We start from the raw sequence: 23,823 nt of genomic DNA, 5'->3' as shown, positions 1-23,823 counted from the left end.
AAAATCCAGCATCCATTTCTGATAAAAGCACTCGGCAATGTGGAAATAGAGGGATCATGTCTTGACATTAAAAGGCCATATATGAAAGAACTACAGCCTATATCATACTCAATGGGCAAAAACTAAAAGCATTTCGTTAAGAACAGGAACAAGACAGGGATGCTCACTTTCGCCACTCTTATTTAACATAGTACTGGAAGTCTTAGCCACAGCAGTCTGACAGGAACAAAAATAAAAGGGATCCAGATTCGAAAGGACAAAGTGAAATTGTCATTATTCTCAGATGACATGATACTATACATTGAAAACCCCAAAGACTCCATCAAAATTTACTGGACTTAAGAAATGAATTTGGGAAAATAGGAGGATACAAAAGTAACGTCAAGAAATTGATGGCATTCTCATACACCAATGATGAACTCACAGAAAGAGAAACTAAGAAAACAATCCCATTTACCATTGCAGCAAAAAAATTAGGATACTTAGGAATAAACTTAACCAAAGAACTAAAGGATCCATTCACAGAAAACAACAGGTCAGTGAAAAAAGAAATAGAGGAAGATATAAAAAAGTGGAAGCACATACCCTGTTCATGGATTGGAAGAATTAACATCATTAAAATGACCATACTACTCAAAGCAATCTATAGTTTCAATGCAATCCCCAACAAAATACGAATGGCATACTTCACAGAATTAGTTCTTCACAGAATTAGTACTTCAAAAGTTCATATGGAACCAAAAAAGACCTCGAATAGCCACAGCAATCTTGAAAAAGAAGAACAAAGTTGGAGGGATCACATTACCAGATTTCGGGTTATACTACAAAGCCACTGTAAACAAAACAGCCTAGTACTGGCACAAGAACAGGTATATAGACCAGTGGAACAGAACAGAGAACCCAGAAATGGACCCAAGACAATATATGATCAATTAATATTTGACAAAGGTGGCAAGAGCATACAGTGGAGTAAGGTCAGCTTCTTTAATAAATGGTGTTGGGAAATTTGGACAGTTACATGCAAAAAAATGTAACTAGACCATCAACGTACACCATACACTAGAATAAACTCAAAATGGATCAAAGACGTAAATGTGAGTCATGAATTCATAAAAATCCTAGAAGAAACTGTAGGCATCAAAATTTCAGACAGCATATGCAGCAGAATTTTTACTGATACATCACCTAAGGCAACAGAAACAAAGAAAAAAATGAACACATGGTACTACATCAAATTCAAAAGCTTCTGCACAGCAAAAGATACCGTCATCAAAATGGAAAAGCTACCCACTGTATGGGAGAGCATAATTGCCAATGATATATTAGCTAAAGGGTTAATTTTTAATATATAAAGAGTTCTCATACAGCTCAACGAAAGGAAGACAAAGAACCCAATTAAAAAATGGGCAGAGGAACTAAATAGACACCTCTCCAAAAAGGACATACAAATGGCTGAGACATAGGAAGAACTGCTGAACATCACTAACCATCAAAGAGATGCAAATTAAAACAACAATGAGGTATCACCTCACACCTGTCAGAATGGCCACCATCAACAAATCATCAAACAAGTGTTGGCGAGGGTGTGGAGAAAAGGGGACTCTAGTACAGTGCTGGTGGGAATGCAGACTGGTGCAGCCACTATGGAAAACAATATGGTGTTACCTCAAAAAATTAAAAATTGAACTTCTATTTGACCCAGTGATCCCACTTCTAGGAATATACCCTAAGAAGTTTGAATCATCAATCAGAAAGAATATATGTAACCCCCATGGTCATAGCAGCACTATTTACAATAGCTAAGATGTGGAAACAGCCCAAATGTCCATCGTAGACAAATAGATAAAAAAGCTATGGTACATGTATACCGTGGAGTACTATGGAGCTATAGGAAAAAAAGATGTCTTATCCTTTGAGACCACATGGAGAGACCTGGAAAATGTCACCCTAAGTGAAACAAGCCAAACAGAGAAAGACAAGTATCATATGATCTCATTTATTTGTGGAATATAATGAACATAACAGTCTGAGGAATGGGGTAGTCCTAGAGACGTGGAAGTGGAGTACAGACTGACTATCCCAAGAAGAGGGGGTGGGGGGGGGAGAGAGATAAACCACAGAACTTATATGCATGTATGCATGAATAATGGACATGGACAACAAAGCTGGGGAGAGGTTGGGAAGGGTGGGGGAATCAGTGGGGGGAAAAGAGAAACATCTTTAACAAAAATAAATTAATTTTAAAAAGTTGAAAAATGATGAATAATTGTTAGTTAATGAACATTTAACTACCATAGTTTACCAAAGTGTCTCACCACAGAGCAGTATCATATGCAGCACTGCTGGAAGTAAAAATGCACCCAAAACTGAAAGAAAATAATGAGTTATTAAGCTGAGACAGTATAGAGCAGCAATAAAACCAGTCTGGATTTTCTTCTTCTTTTCCACATAAAGATACCATTTGGTTGATTTAACAGTGCATTCTTTGTGTTTAAATAAACGTAATTTTAAACAACAGAGGAAGGAAGGGAAATAAAACTAAACCAAAGATAGAACATAACTAGAGATATTAAGAAAGAGTCTTCCGATCACATTTTTATTTTAATTAAGACAACACCCAAAAATAGAAATCTGGAAAGGATGTTGATGAAGAAACAAAACATTTTTTCTTCAAATTTCACTACCAGATTTAAGTGGATGACATTCAAATACCTTAATAAATGGGGAGGGGTGGTTGCCATGTGCTTCAGTGGAATCATGCAAGAGGAGCTTTTATGGCTTATGAGTTGTGGTGGTTATTTAACGAAAGCCTAAAAACAAGTGTGTTTTCCATCTCTAACTCATAACTGGAACCCAGGAGGTCACAGATACAAATGGCACATTCTTCTGTAGCTAAACAAACTCCTTTGAAGTATCTTCTGACATATGAAATGCACCTCTATTCACTTCTGCAAAGGGAGCATTGGATGATTATAGAAGACTCCTTTGAGGAGGAAGAGACTTTCTTCTATATTTCAGAATTCCATGGCTGTCTCAAGGAATATTCATTATCCTAATCTTTCCAAAGTCTCAGCTGCTTCTCCAGCTCAGGCCAAAAAAGAAAGCGTCTTCAACATGATATAATTATTGGGTTAATCTTTGTTCACTCAATCTTTGTTGACTCATCACCTTCTTTAACACAGTATCCCAGTACTATCCAGAGCAAACTACTATCACAATATACCTCATTTATCTTACAAAAATGTAACTTTTAGAAGCTAGACAGTAGGGGATAAACAGGAAATGTGAGCAGCTTGAAGCTGAGGTGAAGGGCTTCCAAGGAGAGGCCTAAGATCTTCATGACTGTCCCCATCTCCATAGCAACAACAGTCTAGATTTGTTCCAAGAAAAACAATAATCAGATTTTACTTCTTTATCTTTGGCTGTAGGTATTTCTTTGCAGCTTTGAAGATTGACTAAAGCAAAAAGGGAATGGTTCTAAGAGATGGAGATTTTTCTATCAACAAAAAACAGATGGATTTGTGAGTGACCTATTTCTAGAAATATAGACTTAATGGTTCCCTCCTCACTAGCCATATACCTTTCCCTTTTGCTTATGTAACACTAAAAGTGGAAAGGGGACCTAAATATATTTTAAATTAACTAATATGTTTTATATTTCTTCTAAATAATCCAGAAATAGTGGAGGATTAAGAAATTTGAGGCAACTTTCTTGTGGGAAATAATGAGAAAAGTAGTTCAGAATATAAACAAGTAATTATGAAAGTAGCTCAGCATATATTTGAAAGCATTAGATGGCTAAAAAGATAATGAAGAATTATCATGTTAAAATATGAGGAAAGATAAAGATCCAGGAAGGTAAACCCAGCATTTTTTTTCTAGGGGCATTTCCTAAAAATGAAGAGAATGGTTTAAAGGGTAAGTAGCATTTTTAGTAGCCTCACAAAATTAGCAAAACAGAGATTGGAATGTAGGGCTCAACAAAATGAGATGCACCTGAAAAACTCCTAATGCTTTGCTTAAGAACTCAAAGAGCTGATCCTAGAATTAAGAAAAAATTTACTTTACTTTGCATAATATTCTACAGGTTCCTCCATGCTGTTTCAAATGGTAGGAGATCCTTCTTGTTTATAGCTGCATAATATTCCATTGTGTAAATGTACCACAGCTTTTTTATTCACTCATCTACTGATGGGCATTTGGGACATTTTAAGATCTTAGCTATTGTAAATAGTGCTGCTATGAACATAAGGGTACATGTATTCTCTCTGATTGGTGTTTCAGGCTTCTTAGGATATATTCCTAGAAATGGGATCCACTGGGTCAAATAGTTCCATTATTAATTTTTGAGGAAACGGCATACTGTTTTCAATAATGGCTACACCAGTCTACATTCCCAACAGCAGTGTACTAGGGTCCCCTCTTCTTTACATCCTCCCTCGTACTTGTTGTTTGTTGATATATTGATGGTAGCCATTCTGGAAGTTGTGAGGTGATACCTCATTGTCATTTTAATTTGCATTTCTCTGCTAATTAGTGAGGTTGAGCATGTTTTAATATGTCTTTGGCCATCTGAACGTCCTCTATGGAGAAGTATCTATTTCATTCCTTTGCCCATTTTTAATTGTATTGTTTGTCTTCATTTGTTAAGTTGTATGAGTATATATATTTTAAAAATTAACCCCTTATCAGATGTATAATGGGCAAATATGTTCTCCCATACAATGGGATCCCTTTTCATTTTATTGATGGTTTCTTCTGCTATGCAGCTTTTCATTTTAATGTAGTCCAATTTGTTCATTTTTTCCTTTGTTTCGCTTGCCCCAGGCAATGTACTGGTGAAAATTCTGTTGCATGAGATGTCTGAGATTTTGCTGCCTATTGTTTCTTCTGGGATTTTTATGGCTTCACAACTTACATTTAGGTCTTTTATCTATTTTTAGTTTATTCTTATGTACGGTGTAAGTTGGTGGTCTAGTTTCTTTCTTTCTTTTTTTTTTGCATGTACCTGTCCAACTTTCCCAATATAATTTATTGAAGAGACTGTCTTTATTGCATTGTATGTTCTTACCTCCTTTATCAAATATTAATTGAGCAAAATGGCTCGGGTGGGTTTCAGAGTTCTCTGTCAGTTAGAGAGAGACAATTACCACATGATCTCACTTATATGTGGAATGTAATGCACAAAATAAACTGAAAACAAAATAGATCCAGAGACATGGAAGTATGGAACAGACTGACAAATCTCAGAGGGTGAGGCAGAAATAAATTAACCAAAGAACTTATATGCATATATGTATAACCCATGAACACAGACAATAGTGCAGTGAAGGTGGGGAAGTAGGGTGGAGAGAGTAAATGAGGGAAAAAGGGGAAACATCTGTAATACTTTCAACAATAAAGATAAATTTTTAAATGTTCTTTAGAGAGAAGGAAAATAATACAGGTCAAAACTCACATCTATATAAAGAAAGGAATAATATCAAAGAAGGAATAAGTAAGTGTAAATTTAACACACACACACACATATTATATTATTATATTATGTTATATTATTAATTCTTAATTGATCAAGCAGATAATAGTACAATACCCTCCACCAGAGTGTAGGAAGAATTTAGGAATTTGGTGGAATTTTTCTTCCAGATTAGGTGAAAACTGAAAGGGATTTTGCAAATGTGAGGCAAGTCACAAGTCAGCTAAATTACTCAAAAAAGAGATTATTCTTGATAGCCCCGACTTAAAGTGAAATCTCTTAAAAGAAAGCTCTTTCTTTCCTGAAGTGAAAGAAATTCTGCTGTTGGCTTTAGAGGATCTATGACAGGGCCATGTGGCAAGGAAGTGCAGGGGCCTCTAAGAGTTGACAGCCAGCAAGGAACTGAAGACCTCAGCCCCACAGTTGATTGAATTAGTCAACAATAACATTATTTGGAAGAGAACTCCAAGCTCCCACAGTCCAATCAACATGTAGATTGTAACTTGAGATCTAAAACCAAGCTGTATCCATACTTCTGACCCACAAGTACTTACAGGAGATTTAAGTCAGTTTTGATTCATTATTATACTAAGAGTCACCCATGTTCCTGAACTTTTGGGCCTCCTGAAGTGATGGTAGCCTCACATTTCTGGCAGAGACAAACATAACTTCTTGTAGCAAAAATAATCCTATACAAGGCTTCAAATAATTTTTACAAACTATTTTGAACATACATTGTCTAATTGAGTTCAAAGTAGCCAAGACAAAAGAATACAAAATATCATTTAAAAAGAAGCCCAGGGGAAAAATATATGATAGAAAAAGATTCTATATGTTGGAGATATACAAACAAGATTTTAAAATATGCTCCTTACTATATTTAAGGAAAAAAAGTAAAGCAATCAATACATCTTGACTTGTCTAAGACATTTTCAGTTTTAGAATGAGAAATCTTGTATCCCAGAAAACCCTCATTTCTGGAAAACCTTGGAAGTTTGTTACCCTAGAAAAGACAATATTGAAAATTTTAGGAAAGAGCTAAAAAAGTATATTTTATAAATAAAAAATATAATAACTGAAAATAAGAACTTAATAAATAAGATTAATAGCACAATAAATATATGTGAAGAGAGAAAACGTAAATTAAAATTAGGTCAGAAGAAAATATCTAGAAAGAAAGAAACATCAGAAAAGAAGACAAAAGAAAGGAAAACAAAAAAGGAAAGACATGAGAAAAAATAAGGTGGTGGGCAGGATCTGAGTGAGGGTGAGTGTATGAGAGTGTAAGTTAGTGGTTCTCAACCTTCCTAATGCTGTAACCTTTTAACACAGTTCCTCATGTTGTATGTGGGCCTATTTGCATGTGGGTGGACCCTCCTAGAGACAGAGGAGCAGTGTCTAGGTTCCTAAAACAATCGGAAATTTATGTTTTTCAATAATCTTAGGCGACTTCTGTCAAAGGGTCATTTGACTCCCAAAGGGGTCGGGACCCACAGGTTGTGAACCACTGGTATAAGTGCATATGAGAGAGAATGGATGTGAGTGTGGATGAGCAACCTGGGCAGTGCAGAAATGTGGGGCAGAGGGTTCAGTTGCTGTGAACAGAAAAGTAGCCAACTACTGAGATAAGAGGCTTCTCAGGGTACTTCTTACTGCACAATCAGAAGGCCCTGCCATTTTTTTTAAATTAATTTATTTATTTTTGTTACAGATGTTTCTGCTTTTCCCCCCACTGATTCCCTCCTCCCCCTCCCTCCCCGCTCTGTCCCCAGCTTTGTTGTCCATGTCCACTGTTCATGCACACATGCATATAAGTTTTGTGGTTTATCTCTCCCCCACCACCCCTTCTTCTGGGGATTTTTAGTCTGTACCCCACCTCCATATCACTGGGACTACTCCATTCCTCAGACTGTTAATGTTCATTATATTCCACAAATAAGTGAGATCATATGATACCTGTCTTTCTCTGTTTGGCTTGTTTTGCTTAGGATAATACTTTCCAGGTTCCTCCATGTCGTCTCAAAGGATAAGAAATCTTTTGTTCTTATAGCTGCATAGTACTCCATTGTGTATATGCACCACTGCTTTTTTATCCATTCATCTACTGATGGACATTTGGGATGTTACCAGATCTTAACTATTGTAAATAGTGCTGCTTCAAAAATGGGGGTACCTGTACTTTGTCTGATTAGTGTTTCAGGCTTCTTAGGGTATATTCCTGAATGTGGGAATCACTGGGTCAAATGGAAGTTCAATTTTTAATTTTTTGAGGTAACACCATATTGTTTTCCATAGTGGCTGCACCAGTCTGCATTCCTAGAGTCCCCTTTTCTCCACACCCTTGCCAACACTTGTTGTTTGATGATTTGTTGATGGTGGCCATTCTGACAGGTGTGAGGTGATACCTCATTGTGGTTTTAATTTGCACCTCTCTTGTGATTAGTGATGTTGAGCATTTCTTCATATGTCTCTTAGCCATGTGTATGTCCTGTTTAAAGAGGTGTTTATTTAGTTCCACTGACCATTTTTTAATTAGGTTCTTTGTCTTCCTTTTGTTGAGTTGTATGAGCACTCTATATATATTAGAAATTAACCCCTTATCTGATGATGCTCTTGGCAATGATGCTCTCCCACACAATGGGTTGCCTTTCCATTTTGAGGATTATCTTTTGCTGTGCAGAAGCTTTTGAGTTTGATGTAGTCCCATGTGTTCATTTTCTCCTCTGTTTCTGTTGTCTTAGGTGATGTACCAGTGAAAATTCTGTGTATGATGTCTGAAATTTTGTTGCCTACATTTTCTTCTAGGATTTTTATGGATTGATGAGTCACATTTAAGTCTTTTATCCATTTTCAGTTTATTCTTGTGTATGGTGTAAGTTGATAGTCTAGTTTCATTTATTGGCATGTAGCTGTCCAATTTTTCCAACACCATTTACTTAAGAGGCTATCTTTACTCCACTGTATGCTCTTGCCAATTTTGTCAAGTATTAATTGATCATATATTGTCTTGGGTCCATTTCTGGGTTCTCTGTTCTGTTCCACTGTTCTTTATGCCTGTTCTTGTGCCAGTACCAGACTGTTTTGATTACAGTGGCTTTGTAGTATAACCTGAAATCTTGTAATGTGATCTCTCCAACATTGTTGTTTTTTAAGATTGCTGCAGTTATTCGAGGTCTTTTTTGGTTCCACGTAAACATTTGAATTATTTGTTTTAGTTCTAGTTATGTGAAGTATGTCGTTGGTATTTTGATGGGGATTGCATTGAATCTATAGATTGCTTTGCATAGTTTGGACATTTTAGTGATGTTAATTCTTCCAATCCATAAATAGGGTATGTGCTTCCACTTTTTTATATTTTCCTCTATTTCCTTTTTCAATGACCTGTGGTTCTCTGCGAATAGGTCCTTTATTTCTTTGGTTAAGTTTATTCCTAGGTATCTTAATTATTTTGACACAATGCTAAATATGAATGTTTTCTTAGTTTCTCTTTCTGGTAGTTCATCATTGGTGTATAAGAATGCCATCAATTTATTGATGTTAATTTTGTATCCTGCTATTTTCCCGAATTCATTTAGTAAGTCTAGTAAATTTTTGATACAGTCTTTGTGGTTTTCTACATATAGTATCATGTCATCTGTGAATAATGACAGTTTCACTTCCTCCTTTCCAATTTGGATCCCTTTTATTTTTGCTTCCTGCCTTATTGCTGTCACTAAGACTTCCTTTGCTATGTTAAATAAGAGTGGTGAAAGTGGACATCCTTACCTTGTTCCTGTTCTTAAGGGATATACTTTTCATTTTTGCCCATTGAGTATTGATGTTGGCTGTAGGTCTTTCATATATGGCCTTTATTATGTCAAGAAATAATCCCTCTATTCCCACATTGCTGAGCATTTTTAACAGAAATGTCTGCTGGATTTGGTCAAAGGCTTTTTCAACATCTATTGATAAGATCACGTGGTTTTTATTCTTCATTTTATTTATGTGGTGTATCACATTTATTGATTTGTGAATATTGTACCAGCCTTGCATTCCTGGGATGAACCTCACTTGATCATGATGAATAATTTTTTTGATGTATTGCTGGATCCGATTTGCTAGCATTTTGTCTAGTGCTTTATTTAGAGTCTCTGCTTCCTTGTTGATTTGTTGTCTACAGAATCTATCCAGTGATGTCAGCAGGGTGTTGAATTCCCCTGCTATAATTTTATTGCTGTTGATTTCTCCTTTGAAGTCTTCCAGAGGATTTTTAACATATTCGGTGCCCCTATATTGGGTGCATATATGTTTATCAAGGTTATATCTTTCTGTTGGATAGATCCATTCAATATTTTGTAGTGGCCTTCTTTGTGTCTAGTTATGACCTTCATTTTGAAATTTATTTTATCAGATATGAGTATTGCTACCCCAGCTTTTTTTTTTTTTTCTTCCTTTTTGTTTGCTTGGAAGATTTTTTTCCATTCCTCCAGTTTCAACCTATGTGAGTCTTCTGTTGTGAGGTGGGTGTCTTGTAAACAACAAATAGATGAGTCATGCTTTCTCATCCAATCCACTTCTCTGTGTCTTTATATCATAGCATTCAATCCATTTACATTTAAGGTGATTATTGATATGTACTTATTATTGCCATTTTATGTTTAGTGTGGTTATATTTTTCTTCCAATTTCTCCTGCTAATTACAGCAGTCCTTTTAACATTTCTTGCAGTGCTGGTTTGGTGCTAATGTATTCTCTTAGCCTTTTTTGTCTGGGCGGCTCTTTATTTGACCTTGTATTTTGAATGATAGCTTTGCTGGGTAGAGTATTCTTGGATTGAGATCCTTGTTTTTTATGACATTGATAACTTCATGCCATTTCCTTTGGGCCTGTAGTGTTTCTGTTGAGAAGTCAGATGAGAGCCTTATGGGGGTTCCTTTGTAGGTAACCTGTTGCTTATTTCTTGCTGCCTTTAGGATTCTCTCTTTGTCTTTAATTTTTGGCATTTTGATTACTATGTGTCTCATTGTGGGCTTGTTTGGGTTCTTCTTACTTGGGGCTCTCTGTGCTTCTTGTACTTGAATGCCTTCTACCTTCACCAAATTAGGGAAAGTTTCTATCACTAGTTCTTCAAACATATTCTCTAACCTTTGCTCATTTTCTTCTTCTTCAGGGATTCCTATGATGCAAATATTATTACGTTTCCAGTTGTCCCATAGTTCTCTTAAGCTGTCTTCCTGTTTTTTCATTGTTTTTATTTCATTTGGCTTTCTGATTGGTTAATTTTGTTCACCCTGTCTTCTAATTCACTAATCCGGTTCTCAGCTTCCTGTATTCTACCTTGTAGTCCTTCCAATGTGTTCTTTATTTCTGATATGTCACTTTTCATTTCTTCTTAGTGGTTTTTAATTCCCAATTGGTTGATTTTCAACATTTCTATGTCTTTGCTTATGGTGTTGATATATGTACTCGTGCTGTTGAGCTTTCTCAAGATCATGGCTATGAATTGTAGCTCTCTTAACTTTCTTAACTGCTCCTCATTTATCTCATCTTTCATAGAGGTCTCTTGTTCTTTCATTTCGCATTTGTTTTTTTTGTTTCACCATTTTGGCTATCACAGTGGGCTTTAGAAAATGCCAAAGTTTGGGCTTTACAATTCTGCTACTTGTGGCTCCCTCTCCTGGGTTTGGATGAGTGTGGGAGGACCCATGTTAAACACCACTGTCAAGTCTTACTTTCCTGGGTAGAGTTGCAAGCCCAGAAATTGTTCAGTTATCCCATAGCTTTTTACCTAGAGGCTATTAGTTGTGGTTATTTGAAGAACCTTGGGTTCTCAATTGAATGAAAAACTCTCTTCGGTGCTCAGTGTAAGAATTTCCTGAGGGTGGGGCAGATGCTGGTTGTTAATGAGCCTCAATTTTCATTTCAGTGGCCCATTGGGTGGGGTTGAATCCTTGAAGGAGGGGCCACCACCTCTCCCTAGGGCTCTGGGAAGGAGTAAGATGGCCACCGTCCTGCATGGCTACAACTCAGCAAAAGCTCTGAGTGCCCTCCAAATCCCAAGTGTCTCCACACAATTCCAGTCCAGTCTGCCCTTCCTCTGCTGCAGCCCAAGGTGAATGTCTGCAGCTATTTTAGTGCCTTCCCAAGCTCTGCGCTCTGGAGCTGTTTTGGAATATAACCCCCAGGGCACTGCTCACAGTGAAGGCCACTGCTGTCCATGGATTCCCAGCTTCCCTCTCACACCTCCACAATTCTACCTGGATTGAGTCAGTGTTCCTGGTTATATGGTTCGCGCATGCTGCCCGTCTGTTGCTTCTTCCTGACTGCCACTATTTTAGTTTTAATTCCAGCTTCGTCCTGGGAGATGGTCCATGCAGCTTCCATTCACTCCACTGCCATTTTTTCTGTTTACTCTCTCTTTAAAAATCAATTTAAAAATATATTTTTAAAAAATAGTAGATATAGCCCTGGCTGGTTTGGCTCAGTAGTTAGAGCATTGGCCCACAGACCAAAGAGTCCCAGGATTGGTTCCCACGAAGGGCATGTACCTCTATTGCAGTTTGTCACCCACCCCGGTTGGGGTCGTATGGGTGGCAGCCACTCGATGTGTCTCTCTCACATTGATGTTTCTCTCTCTCTCTTCCTCCCTCTCTTCCTCCTGCTCTATCTGAAGATAAATGCAAAAAAAAATGTCTTCGGGTGAGGATAAAAAAAAAAAGATACAATAATCAACCAATGATTACATAAATAAGTGGAACAACAAATTGATGTTTCTCTCTCTAAAATCAATTTATAAATAAATAAATATTTAAGTAAATAAATAAGTAAAGAGAAAATAACTATATCCAGCAAACTCTCCTTAAAATACCAAGGCTGTGTTATACATGCACATCTCAGGGAATATTGTACTCACTAGCCATTCCTAAGAAAGCTAGTCAATGATTACTTCATATAATCAAGAAATAACCCGGTAAACTTTTGAAAAATAGTTGTTGGTGACTATTGATTATATTTAATTATATATCTAAGAGTAAATCACAAGTGGTACAAGTAAGGAAAGATAATATTTAAATATAGTATGTTACAACAAATTAGGAACTGAAAGAATTGGAAATTGAGGGAAAAAAAGGAGAGTAGAAAAATCTAATTTACTATTGCATAGAAAATATGTAAATCAAAAAATATCTTTTAAAACAAACATACTAAATAGTAGATGTCTAAATAAGGACATTATATAATATAACAGCAAATGGTAGCTCACGCTACATACACATTCTTTTGTACTTAATCCAAAGATTTCCAATGACTTTTTAGGCTTTTCCTCAATCCTAGCTGACGAAGTAGAGGCCTTCAATAGGCACAATAATTCCTACCATCCAGGCACAGCAAGGGAGGATTAAATGTGCTTGGCAAGAGGAAACCAAGATAAAGAGGTCTGTTTCTAAGAAGTGTTTTTCAAAAGGCTCTACCTTGAATCTATTTTGTCCCACAGAATTCAGAGGAATAAACAACCCTTCCCAAAGTGATGAGAAAAGCTACCAGCAGACATATAGCAGGATGGTCAGTTTGAGGCCATGCAGGTTAGAAAGTAGCTAGCTACACAGTAGGATTAGCGGCCCCATGAAAGCAAGAATTCTGACCCCTGAAGGTAGTCATCATTCCTCAGCCTGGGTGCAACATGATGCAATGCAGAACTGCAGAGGCCCAGAAGAGCCAGAGTAATAGCAACAACAAAAGTCAGAGAAGCACAAAACATCTTGAGGGAATTGGACAGGATTTGGCATGAGAACAATGTAGAGCAGTGTAAGATTCCAGAGCAGACAGCATGACTCAGGTACCGAGGGTGGGGCTTAGTCTCACATCAGAATCTCAAATGAGACATGGCCACAAGGCATTGTGATTATTGAGTAGGTAATTAAACAAGATTTTACCTGCACTCTATATTTGTAATTAGCTATCAAACCACAATAGGATAACACTTTATACCCACGAGGAAGGCTATAATCCGAAATAGGGGAAAAATGGCAAGCATTGACAAAGATGTGGAGTAATTGGATTTTTTTTACATTGCTGGTGAAAATGTAAAATGGTTCAGCCATTCTATTAGTCAGTTCAGGCTGATTAAACAAAATACTATAGACTGGGTGGCTTAAGCAAAATATACTTATTTCCCACATTTCTGGAAAGTCCACGATCCAGGTGGATTTGATTCTTCATAGAATCCACTTTCTGGCTTTTAGATAGACACCTCCTTACTATGTCCCCACATAATAGAGTAATCTGCCTCTCTTTTCTCATAAGGACACTAAACCCATCCTGGGTGTCTACCCTCAAAACCTCATAAAACCAAATTACATTCCAAAGGCCATACCTCTAAATGCTATCACATTGAGAATTAGGGTTTCAACATATAAATTTAGCAGGAGACATAGACATTCATTCTATAACAGTCATTGTAGAAAACATTTTGGTAATTTTTCAAAATGATAAAAATAGACTGAACAAATGGTCTAGCAAGTTCACTCCTAATTTACATCCAAGAGAAGTGAAAACATATTTCAACATGGAAAATTGTATACAAATATTCATAGTAGCCAAAAGTGGATACAAGCCAAACACCTATTCATTAATGGATATAAAATATGATATAGTCATACAATGAAATTTTATTTGGTAATAAAAAGGAACAAAGTACTGATACATGCTACACCATGAATAAACATGAAAACACTATAGTAAGTGAAAGAAGTAAGACAAAATGACACAAATTATATTATTCCATTTGTATAAAATGTCCAAAATAGGCAAATCTATATAAACAGAGCAATAGCTGTCTTGTACTAGTAGGGTTTGAGAGAATTGGAGAGTGACAGTTATTAGGCATATGGGCTTCTTTTGCGGATGATGAAATATTGATTCTAAAACTCTAAAATCTATTCTAAAATCAATTGTGGTGATGGTTGCAAAACTCTGTGAATATACTAAATACCATGGAATTGTAGAGTTCAAATCAATAAATTGTATAATATATGGATTATGTCTCAATAAAGCTATTTATAAATGAAATAATAAACCTGATGGTATTCTGAAGTTTCAGCCCACCCTTTAACATTTGAGACATTGATTATGCTAATAATTATGTTGCCTCTTTTTTTGAGAAACTGGCTCAACTGGATCTTCAATATTTGTGACTAAAAGTATATGCTAGAATTTCTTTTTTTTATCTTTATTGTAGAAAGTATTACAGATTTCCCACATTTTTCCCCTATTGACACCTCCTCCCAGCTCCCACCTCCCTCCTGCTTTCCCCACATTATTGTCTCTGTCAATCGGTTATGCATATATGCATATAAGTTCTTTGGTTTATCTCTTCCCAACCCCCATTAACCCCTTTCTTCAGAAGTTTGTATCTGTTGCCTACATCCATGTCTCTGAATCTATTTTGATCATCAGCTTATTTTGTTCATTATATTTTATAAATAAGTGAGATCATGTGGTAATTGTCTTTCTCTGACTGGTTTATTTGGTTTAGCATAGAACTCTCCAGGTCCCTCCATGTTGTCTCAAAGGATAAGAGATCTTTCTTTATTACACCTGCATAGTATTCCACTGTGCAAATGTACAACTGTTTTATTCATTCATATACTGATGGGCACTTGGGCTGTTTCCAGATCTTAGCTATTGTAAACAGCACTGCTGAACATAGGGGTACATATATTCTTCCTGATTGGTGTTACTGGATTCTTAGGCTATATTCTAAGAAGTGAGGTTGCTGGGTCAAATGGCAGTTCCATTTTTAATTTTTTGAGGAAACACCATATTGTTTTCCACTGTGGTTGCACCAGTCTGCATTCTCACCAGCAGTGTACTAGGGTACCCTTTTATCCACATCATCGCCAGCATTTGTTGTTTGTTGCTGGTAGCCATTCTGGCAAATGTGAGGTGATACCTCATAGTCATTTAATTTGCATCTTTCTGATGATTAGTGATGTTGAACATTTTTTCATGTGTCTCATGTGTCATTTGTAGTCATGTATGCAGTCGGCCCTTGTTTACCACGGTTAATCAGTTCCAGACTCTACCGCAATAAATGAATTTCCACAAAGTAGGATTCTTATTTAATATACACTTATCCCTTGCCACTTCGCACTTCAACTTTCCTGGCATCTGAAGGCACAAAAATCGAAGTGTGAAGTGGCAAGGGATGACTGTATTCATGTCCTCTGCCCATTTTTTAATTAGATTGTTTGTTGTCCTTTTGTTGAGTTGTATGAGTACTTTATATATTTTGGATATTAACCCCTTATCTGATGTATCTTTGGCAAATATGTTTTCTCAAAGAGTGGGTTCCCTTTCTGTTTTGATGCTGGTTTCTGTAGCCATGCAGAAGCTTTTTAGTTTCATATACTCTGATTTATTAATTATTTCTTTGTTTCGCTTGTCCAAGGTGATGTATCAGTAAAAATTTTGCTATGTGTGATATCTGAGATTAAGCTGCCTACCTTTTCTAGTAGGATTTTTATGGTTTTATGACTTGAATTTAAGACTTTTATCCATTTTGAGTTTATTATTTTGTAAGGTGTAAGTTGGTGGTCAAGTTTCATTTTTTTGTATGTACCTGTTCAATTCTCTTAACACCATTTATTGAAGAGCCTGTCTTTTCCCCGTTGTATGCTCTTGCCACCTTTGTGAAACATTAATTGTGCATAATATCTTGGGGTCAATTTCTGAGTTTTCTGTTCTGTTACATTGATCTATATACCTGTTCTTGTGCCAGTACCAGACTGTTTTGATTATGATGGATATGTAATATAAATTGATACCTGGTATTGTGATTTCTCCAAAATTGTTCTTTTTTTAAGGTTGCACTGACTATTTGGTGTCTCTTTTGGTTTCATATAAACTTTTAGGGTATTTTTTCTAGATCAGTGAAATATGCCACTCATATTTTAATAGGGATTGCATTGAATCTATGGGTAGTAAGGACATTTTAATGATGTTGATTATTTCAATCCATGAATATGGTATATGTTTCCACTTTTTCATATCTTTCTCTATTTCTTTTTTCAATGTCCTATAGTTTTCTGAGAACAGGTCTTTTACCTCATTGGTTAAGTTTATTCCCAGGTATCTTACTTTTTTATTGTAACAGTAAATGGGATTGTATTTTTAGTTTTCCTTTCTGAGTTTTCATTGTTGGTGTATAAAAATACCATCAATTGCTGGATGTTAATTTTGTATCCTGCTACTGTGTCAGATTTTTGTATTAAATCTAGTATTTTTTGATGGAGTCTTGAAAGTTTAATAAGTACAATACCACGTCATCTGTGAACAATGACAGTTTCACTTCCTCCTTTCCAATTTGGATGCCTTTTATTTTTTCTTCTTGTCTGATAGCTGTGGGTAAGACTTCCAGTACTATGTTGAATAAGAATGGTGAAAGCAGACATCCCTGTCTTATTCCTGTTCTTAAAGAAAATGCTTTTAGTTTTTGCCCATTAAATATGATGTTGGCTGTAGATCTTTCATATATGGCCTTTATAATGATGAAATATGATCCCTCTATTCCCATTTGTTGAGGGTTCTTTTCAGAAATGGGTGTTGAATTTGTCAAATGCTTTTTCAGCATCTATTGATATAATATGATTTTTATCTTTCATTGATTTGCAAATATTGTACCCGCCTTGCATCCCTGGGATAAACCCCACTTGGTCATGGTGAATAATTTTTTTGATGTATTGCTGGATCCGATTTGCTAGTATTTGGTTCAGGATTTTGGCATCTATATTCATCAGAGATATTAGCCAGTAATTTTTTATTTGTAGTGTTTTCCTCTGGTTATGGAATTAGCATTATGCTGGGCCCATAAAAAGAGCTTGAAAGTCTTCTTTCCTCTTGAACTTTTTGGAATATTTTAAGAAGAATAGGTGTTAGCTCTTCTTTGAATGTTTGGTAAAACTCCACTGTGAAGTCTTTCAACCTGGATTTTTATTTGTTGGAAGTTTATTGATTATAGTTTTAATTTTCTTAGTTGTTATTGGTCTGCTCAAGTTTTCTGACTCTTCCCAGATTTTGGGAAACTGTATGATTCTAAGAATTTGTCCATTTTGCCTAGTTTGTTCAATTTTTGGCATATAATTATTCATAGTATTTTTTTATAATTCTTTGTATTATTGTGGTGTCCATCGTTAGTTTACCTCTTTTGTTTCTGATTTTATTTATTGGGGTTTTTTCTCTTTGCTTCTTGGTAAGTCTGGTTAAAGGTTGATCAACCTTGTTTATGTTTTCAATGAATTAGCTATTGCTTACATTGATCTTTTCCATTGTCTGTTTGGTATCTATGTCATTTATTTCTATTTTGATCTTTTCATTTCCTTTCTTCTACTAATTCTAGGTTTATTCCTTTTTTCCTCAGAAATTTTAAGTTGTAGGGTTAGTTTGTTAGAAAACATTCTTGTTTCTTGAGATAGGTCTGTAATGCTATGAACTTCCCTGTTAGGACTGCTTTCACTATGTTCCATAGATTTTGTGTTTTTGTGCATTCATTTTCATTAGTTTCCAGAAAGTTTTTGATTGCTATCTTGATCTCATTGATAACCCATTCATTGTTTTTAATGACATTTTTTAACCTCCTTGTGTTTGAATATTCTGAGTATATTTATTGTAATTGATTTCTAGTTTCATGAAACTGTGACCCAAGAAGATGCTTGATATGATTTCAGTATTCTTGAAACTGTAGAGATTTAGTTTGTTGTTTAACGTGTGGTCTATCTTTGAGAATGTTCAGTGTGCACTTGAAAAATATATACATCCTGCAGCTTTGAGTGAACTGTTCCATAAATAGCAATTAAATCCAGCTGATCTAGTGCATCATTTAGGGCTTCTAATTCATTGTTAATATTTTGTCTAGAAGCTTTATTCGGTGATGTCAGTGTGATGTTAAAATCTGCTGCTATGATTGTATTGCTGTCGATCTCTCCCTTGAAGTCCTTCAGAAGTTTTTAATATATTTTGGTGCTCCTATATTGTGTCTATATATGTTTACCAGTGTTATATCCTCTTGTTGGATTGAACCCTTTAATATTTGGTAATGACCTTCTTTGTATCTTATTATGGCCATCATTTTATCAGGTATGTGTATTGCTATCCCTGCTTTTTTTTTTTTTTTTTAATTTCCATTTGCATAGAAATTTTTTTCCATCTTTTCACTTTAATTCTATGTCATTTAATTGGAGCAAGTAAGCAATTTACACTTAATGTTGTCATTATTAGGTACTTATTTGTTGCTGTTTTCATTCTTTATGCTTGTGTTTCTCTCTCTCTCTGTTTTCTTCTTACGACAGTTCCTTTAGCATTTCTTGCAGTACTGGTTTGGTGGTAGTAAACTCTTTTAGCCTTATTTGTGAAGTTCTTTATTTCCCCTATTGAATGATAGCCTTGCTGGATAAAGTAGTCTTGAATTAATTCCCTTGCTTTTCATTACTTTGTACACTTTATGCACTCTCTTCTGGCCTGTAATGTTTTTATTAAGAAATCAGCTGACAGTTTAATGGGAGATCCCTTGTAAATAACTTTCTGACTCTCTCTTGCTGCCTTTAAGATTCTTTCTTTGTCTTTAATGTTTGCCATTTTAATTATGATGTGTCTGTGTGTGGGTCTTTTGGGGTTCATCTTATTTGAGACTCTTTATGTTTCCTGGACTTGTATGACTTTTTCTTTCACCAGATTAGGAAAGTTTTCTATCATTATTTCTTAGAAGTTTCTCTATTTCTTTCTTCAATTCTTTCCCTGCTGGTACCACTATGATGTGAATGTTGTTACTTTGTGTTGTCCCAAAGGTTCCTTAAACTGTCCTCCTGCTTTTTAATTTTATTTTCTATTTGCTGCTCTAATTAGGGTTTTTCTTCTACCTTTTATTCTAACTCACTTATTCAGTCTTCAGCTTCTTCTAACCTACTATTAAATACTTCCAAGGTATTTTTTATTTCATCTATGTCATTTTTCATGTTCACTTGATTTTTGTTCATAGATTCTACCTCTTTTTTCATGCCTTTGTAGTTTTTACTGAGTTCTTTATAATTCTAATTGAGTTGCTTGTAATTCTCACAAAGTTGGTTGAGCACCATTATAACCATTACTTTGAATTCTTTATCTGATCATTTGCTTGCTTCCATTTCATTTAGTCCCTTTTCTGGTGATTCCTCCTTTTCTTTCATTTGGGTTTTTTTCTTTGTCTCACCATTTTATTGGTCTGGTGTTCCAGGGCCAGGTGGGTCAGTCCTGTCAGGGGAGCAGGTTGTGAACAGAGGCATCGGGTTGGGACAGCTCATGCACACTGGATCTGGGATCTGGTCCGGTGGTATGGGGGCACTGGCAATTCTTAGCTGTGCCAGGGGCCCAGTGGCTGTTTGCTGCAGAAAAGCCAGTAAGATGGTGGCTCTTCCGTGCTGGCGGGACCCACACTTGTGGTGGGCCCCTCTGCTGGGGATGGGTCCCAGAGTAGTGGTGGAGCCCTGTGCTACTGGCAGTTTCCATAATGGCAGCAGGCTCCTCTGCTGCTGGAAGGTCCCACTGTGGCAGCTGGCTCCTGTGCTGCTTGTGGGACCATGGTAGGTGGTGGTGATGAAGCACTCTGCTGTTGGTGGGACCGTGGGGGTGACAGGGCTCTCTGTTGCCAGGAGAGAGGTGGTGTGGCTGGAAGTGTCTATATGTGGCCTATGGAGCTGGGTCATTGCAGTTCTCTTTCAGCTTTCTCCCTAGGAGGACCTACGGATCTTCCAAAATGGCAAACTCTGTAATCTGAGGTAAGGAGAGGACACAGCCAAGAGTGTGCTTGTGCTGCTGGCAGCTCCCTCCACCCAGAGTGTCCCATCCTGGGTTCCCCCACCGACAGGCAGCTTACCCACCCACACTCACACCCATGCATATTCTCTCTCACACACAGTCACCCACTCACATTCTCAACGTCATTCTAGTCATGCCTGCTACCATTTTGGGTTATGCATATATGCATATATGTTCTTTGCTTAATCTCTTCCTGTCCCCTCCACTGCCCTCCCCTCTGAGATCAGTCAGTCTGTTCCATGCATCCATGCTTCTAGAGCTATTTTTTTGTCAGTATATTTTGTTCATTAGATTCCACATATAAGTGAAGTCATGTGATATTTGTCTTTCTCTGACTAGATTATTTCACTTAGTACAATAATCTTCAGATCCATACATGATGTCACCTGCTATGCTATAATTCTATCACATGCCAAGAATGGATGTTTTTCACATAAAAAAACACACAGTAGCTATTACATTTTGGTCTTTATTGAACCCTTACTGATTCAGCCTTAACCTCCAGCTTTTATTTTCCTTATTTACCCAGGAGAGTTGTTGTGAGGTGCCTGCGAAATATCAGATATGAATACTTTTTAAAAATTTATTTATTTTAATTTCCATTTATTTGTTTATTTTGAGAGTACAATGATCTTTATTAATTTTTATTCATTGTTGAAAGTATTACAGATGTCCCCAATTCTACTTACTTCACCCCCCTCTACCCAGCCCTCACCCCACCTCAAGTTTTCCCCCACACTATTGTCTGTGTCCATGGGTTATGCATATATGCATATATGTTCTTTGCTTAATCTCTTCCTGTCCCCTCCACTGCCCTCCCCTCTGAGATCAGTCAGTCTGTTCCATGCATCCATGCTTCTAGAGCTATTTTTTTGTCAGTATATTTTGTTCATTAGATTCCACATATAAGTGAAGTCATGTGATATTTGTCTTTCTCTGACTAGATTATTTCACTTAGTACAATAATCTTCAGATCCATACATGATGTCACAAAGGGCATGAGGTCCTTCTTTATATCATCATATAGTATAGTATTCCATTGTGTAAAGGTACTACAGCTTTTTTATCCATTCATTTACTGATGGGCACTTGAGCTGTTTCCAGATCTTAGCTATTGTAAATAACACTGCTATGAACATAGGAGTGCATATATTCTTATGGATTGGTGTTTTAGGATTCTTAGGCTATATTCCCAGAAGTGAGATTGCAGGCCAAATGACAGTTCCATTTTTAATTTTTTGAGAAGTCTTCATACCATTTTCCATAGTGGCTGAACCAGCCTGCATTCCCACCAGCAGTGTATTAGGGTGCCCTTTTCTCCACATCATCACCAGCACTTGTTGTTTGTTGATTTGTTGATGATAGCCATTCTGACATATATGAGGTGATACCTCATAGTCATTTTAATTGGCATCTCTCTAATGATTAGTGACAATGAGCATTTTTGCATATGTCTCTGGACCATTTGTATGTCCTTTTTGGAGGAGAGTTTATTCAGGTCCTTTGCCCATTTTTTTAAATTGGATTGTTTGTTTTCTTGGTGTTGAGTTGTATATATTCTTTATACATTTTGGAAATTAACCCCTTATCAGATGTACCATTGGCCAATATGTTCTCCCAAAGAGTGGGTTTCCTTTCCATTTTGTTGGTGGTTTCTTTTGCTGTGCAGAAGCTTTTAGTTTTTATGTAATCTCATTTGTTTATTTTTTCTATTGTTTCTCTTGCCCTAGGATATGTGTCTGAAAATACTGCTATGTGAGATGTCTGTAATTTGACTGCCTCTGTTCTCTTCTAGGAGTTTTATGGTTTCATGATTTAGATTTAAGTCTTTCATCCACTTTGAGTGTATTCTTGTGTATGGTGTAAGTTGGTGGTCTAGTTTCATTTTTTGTTTTGCATGTACCTGTCCAATTTTCCCCACACTATTTATTGAAGAAACTACCTTTACTCCATTGTATGCCCTTGTCTCCTTTGTCAAATATTAATTGACCATAGAGGCATGGGTTGATTTCTGAAGTCTCTGTTCTGTTGCATTGATCTAGATTATATTCTTGTGCAAGTACCAGACTGTTTTTATTACAATGGCTTTGTAGTATGGTTTAGTATTCATTATTGTGATCCCTCCAACTTTATTCTTCTCTCTCAAGATTGCTGGGTCTTCTTTGGTTTCATACAAATTTTTGTTCTAGATCTGTGAAGTATGCCACTGGTATTTTAATTGAGATTGCATTAAATCTGTAGATTGCTTTGGGTAGTATGGACACTTTAATTATGTTACCTCTTCCAGTTCATGAACAAGGTATATGCTTCCACTTGTTTGTATCTTCTTCTATTTCCTTTTTCAATGTCCTATAGTTTTCTGAGTATAGGTCTTTTACATCCTTGGTTAAGTTTATTCCCAATATCTTATTGTTTTGTTGTTGCAGTGGTAAATGAGATTTATTTGTAGTTTCTCTTCTGAGAGTTCATTATTGGTGTGCAAAATGCCATCAATTTCTGAATTGATGTTAATTTTTATAGTGCTACGTTGCCAAATTCATTTATGAAATCTAGAACTTTTTTGTCGGTGTCTTTTGGATTTTCAATGTACGATATCATGTCATCTGTGAATGATGACAGTTTTACTTCTTTTTTTCCAATTTGGATGCCTTTTATTCTTTCTTCTTATCTGATCTCTGTGGCTAGGACTTCAGTACTCTGTTGAAAAAGAGTGGTGAAAGCTGACATTCCTGTCTTGTTTCTGAGAGTAAGGGAAATGGTTTTCATTTTTGCCCCTTGTGTATGATGTTTGCTTTAGGTTTGACATATATGGCCTTTATTCTCTTAAGATATGAATCCTCTATTTCTACTGGAATAGAGGGCTGGATGTTACATGGACCACTGTTTTTGGCTATGGTACTCTAGGCTTTGCTCCTCTCAGGAAATCTCCCACCCTGAACCCCATACCACACCATCTCCACTGCAGCCCAGATATCCCTTTTCTCGCTCAGACTGTCACCTGTGGGAGTTGAGCCAGCCCCTCTTCCTGCCCCACTCTTCCAGCCAGTCTCAAGGTGGTTTCTATCCTCCTTGTTAAAAGTCTCCTCGTCAGCAAGTCTTTAGTTGGTAATTCAGGTAAATGTTTCCCAATTTTATTTTATTTCCCATTTGGTTCTGGAGGAGGTTCAAGAAAGATCTACTTATTCCACTGCCATCCTGAAACCCCTAAAAAGGAATGCTTTTTATAAATAGAAAAATATGTACATTTATGATACCATCTACCTCTGGACCTCTGAATTTTGATGATTAATTTTTTCACACATGTTATCAGTAGGGAAAAAATACTTTCATTTTTATGAGCAAGATACACATTCTTTAGTAAGTTGATATTTCTTAAAGTTATACCATAAAAGTTCAGATACACAATTAGAGGCTACTAACTTTAGAAGAACTAATAAAATTTCTCATATAAACATACAAGTTTAGATATCTTAGTGAAAAGGTAATCACATATGTATTACATATGACCACACTGGCCTTCAAGAG

This window comes from Molossus molossus, unplaced genomic scaffold (assembly GCF_014108415.1).
Source record: "Molossus molossus isolate mMolMol1 unplaced genomic scaffold, mMolMol1.p scaffold_m16_p_7, whole genome shotgun sequence".
Lineage (NCBI taxonomy): Eukaryota > Metazoa > Chordata > Mammalia > Chiroptera > Molossidae > Molossus > Molossus molossus.
Note: the sequence above shows the minus strand (reverse complement) of the source record.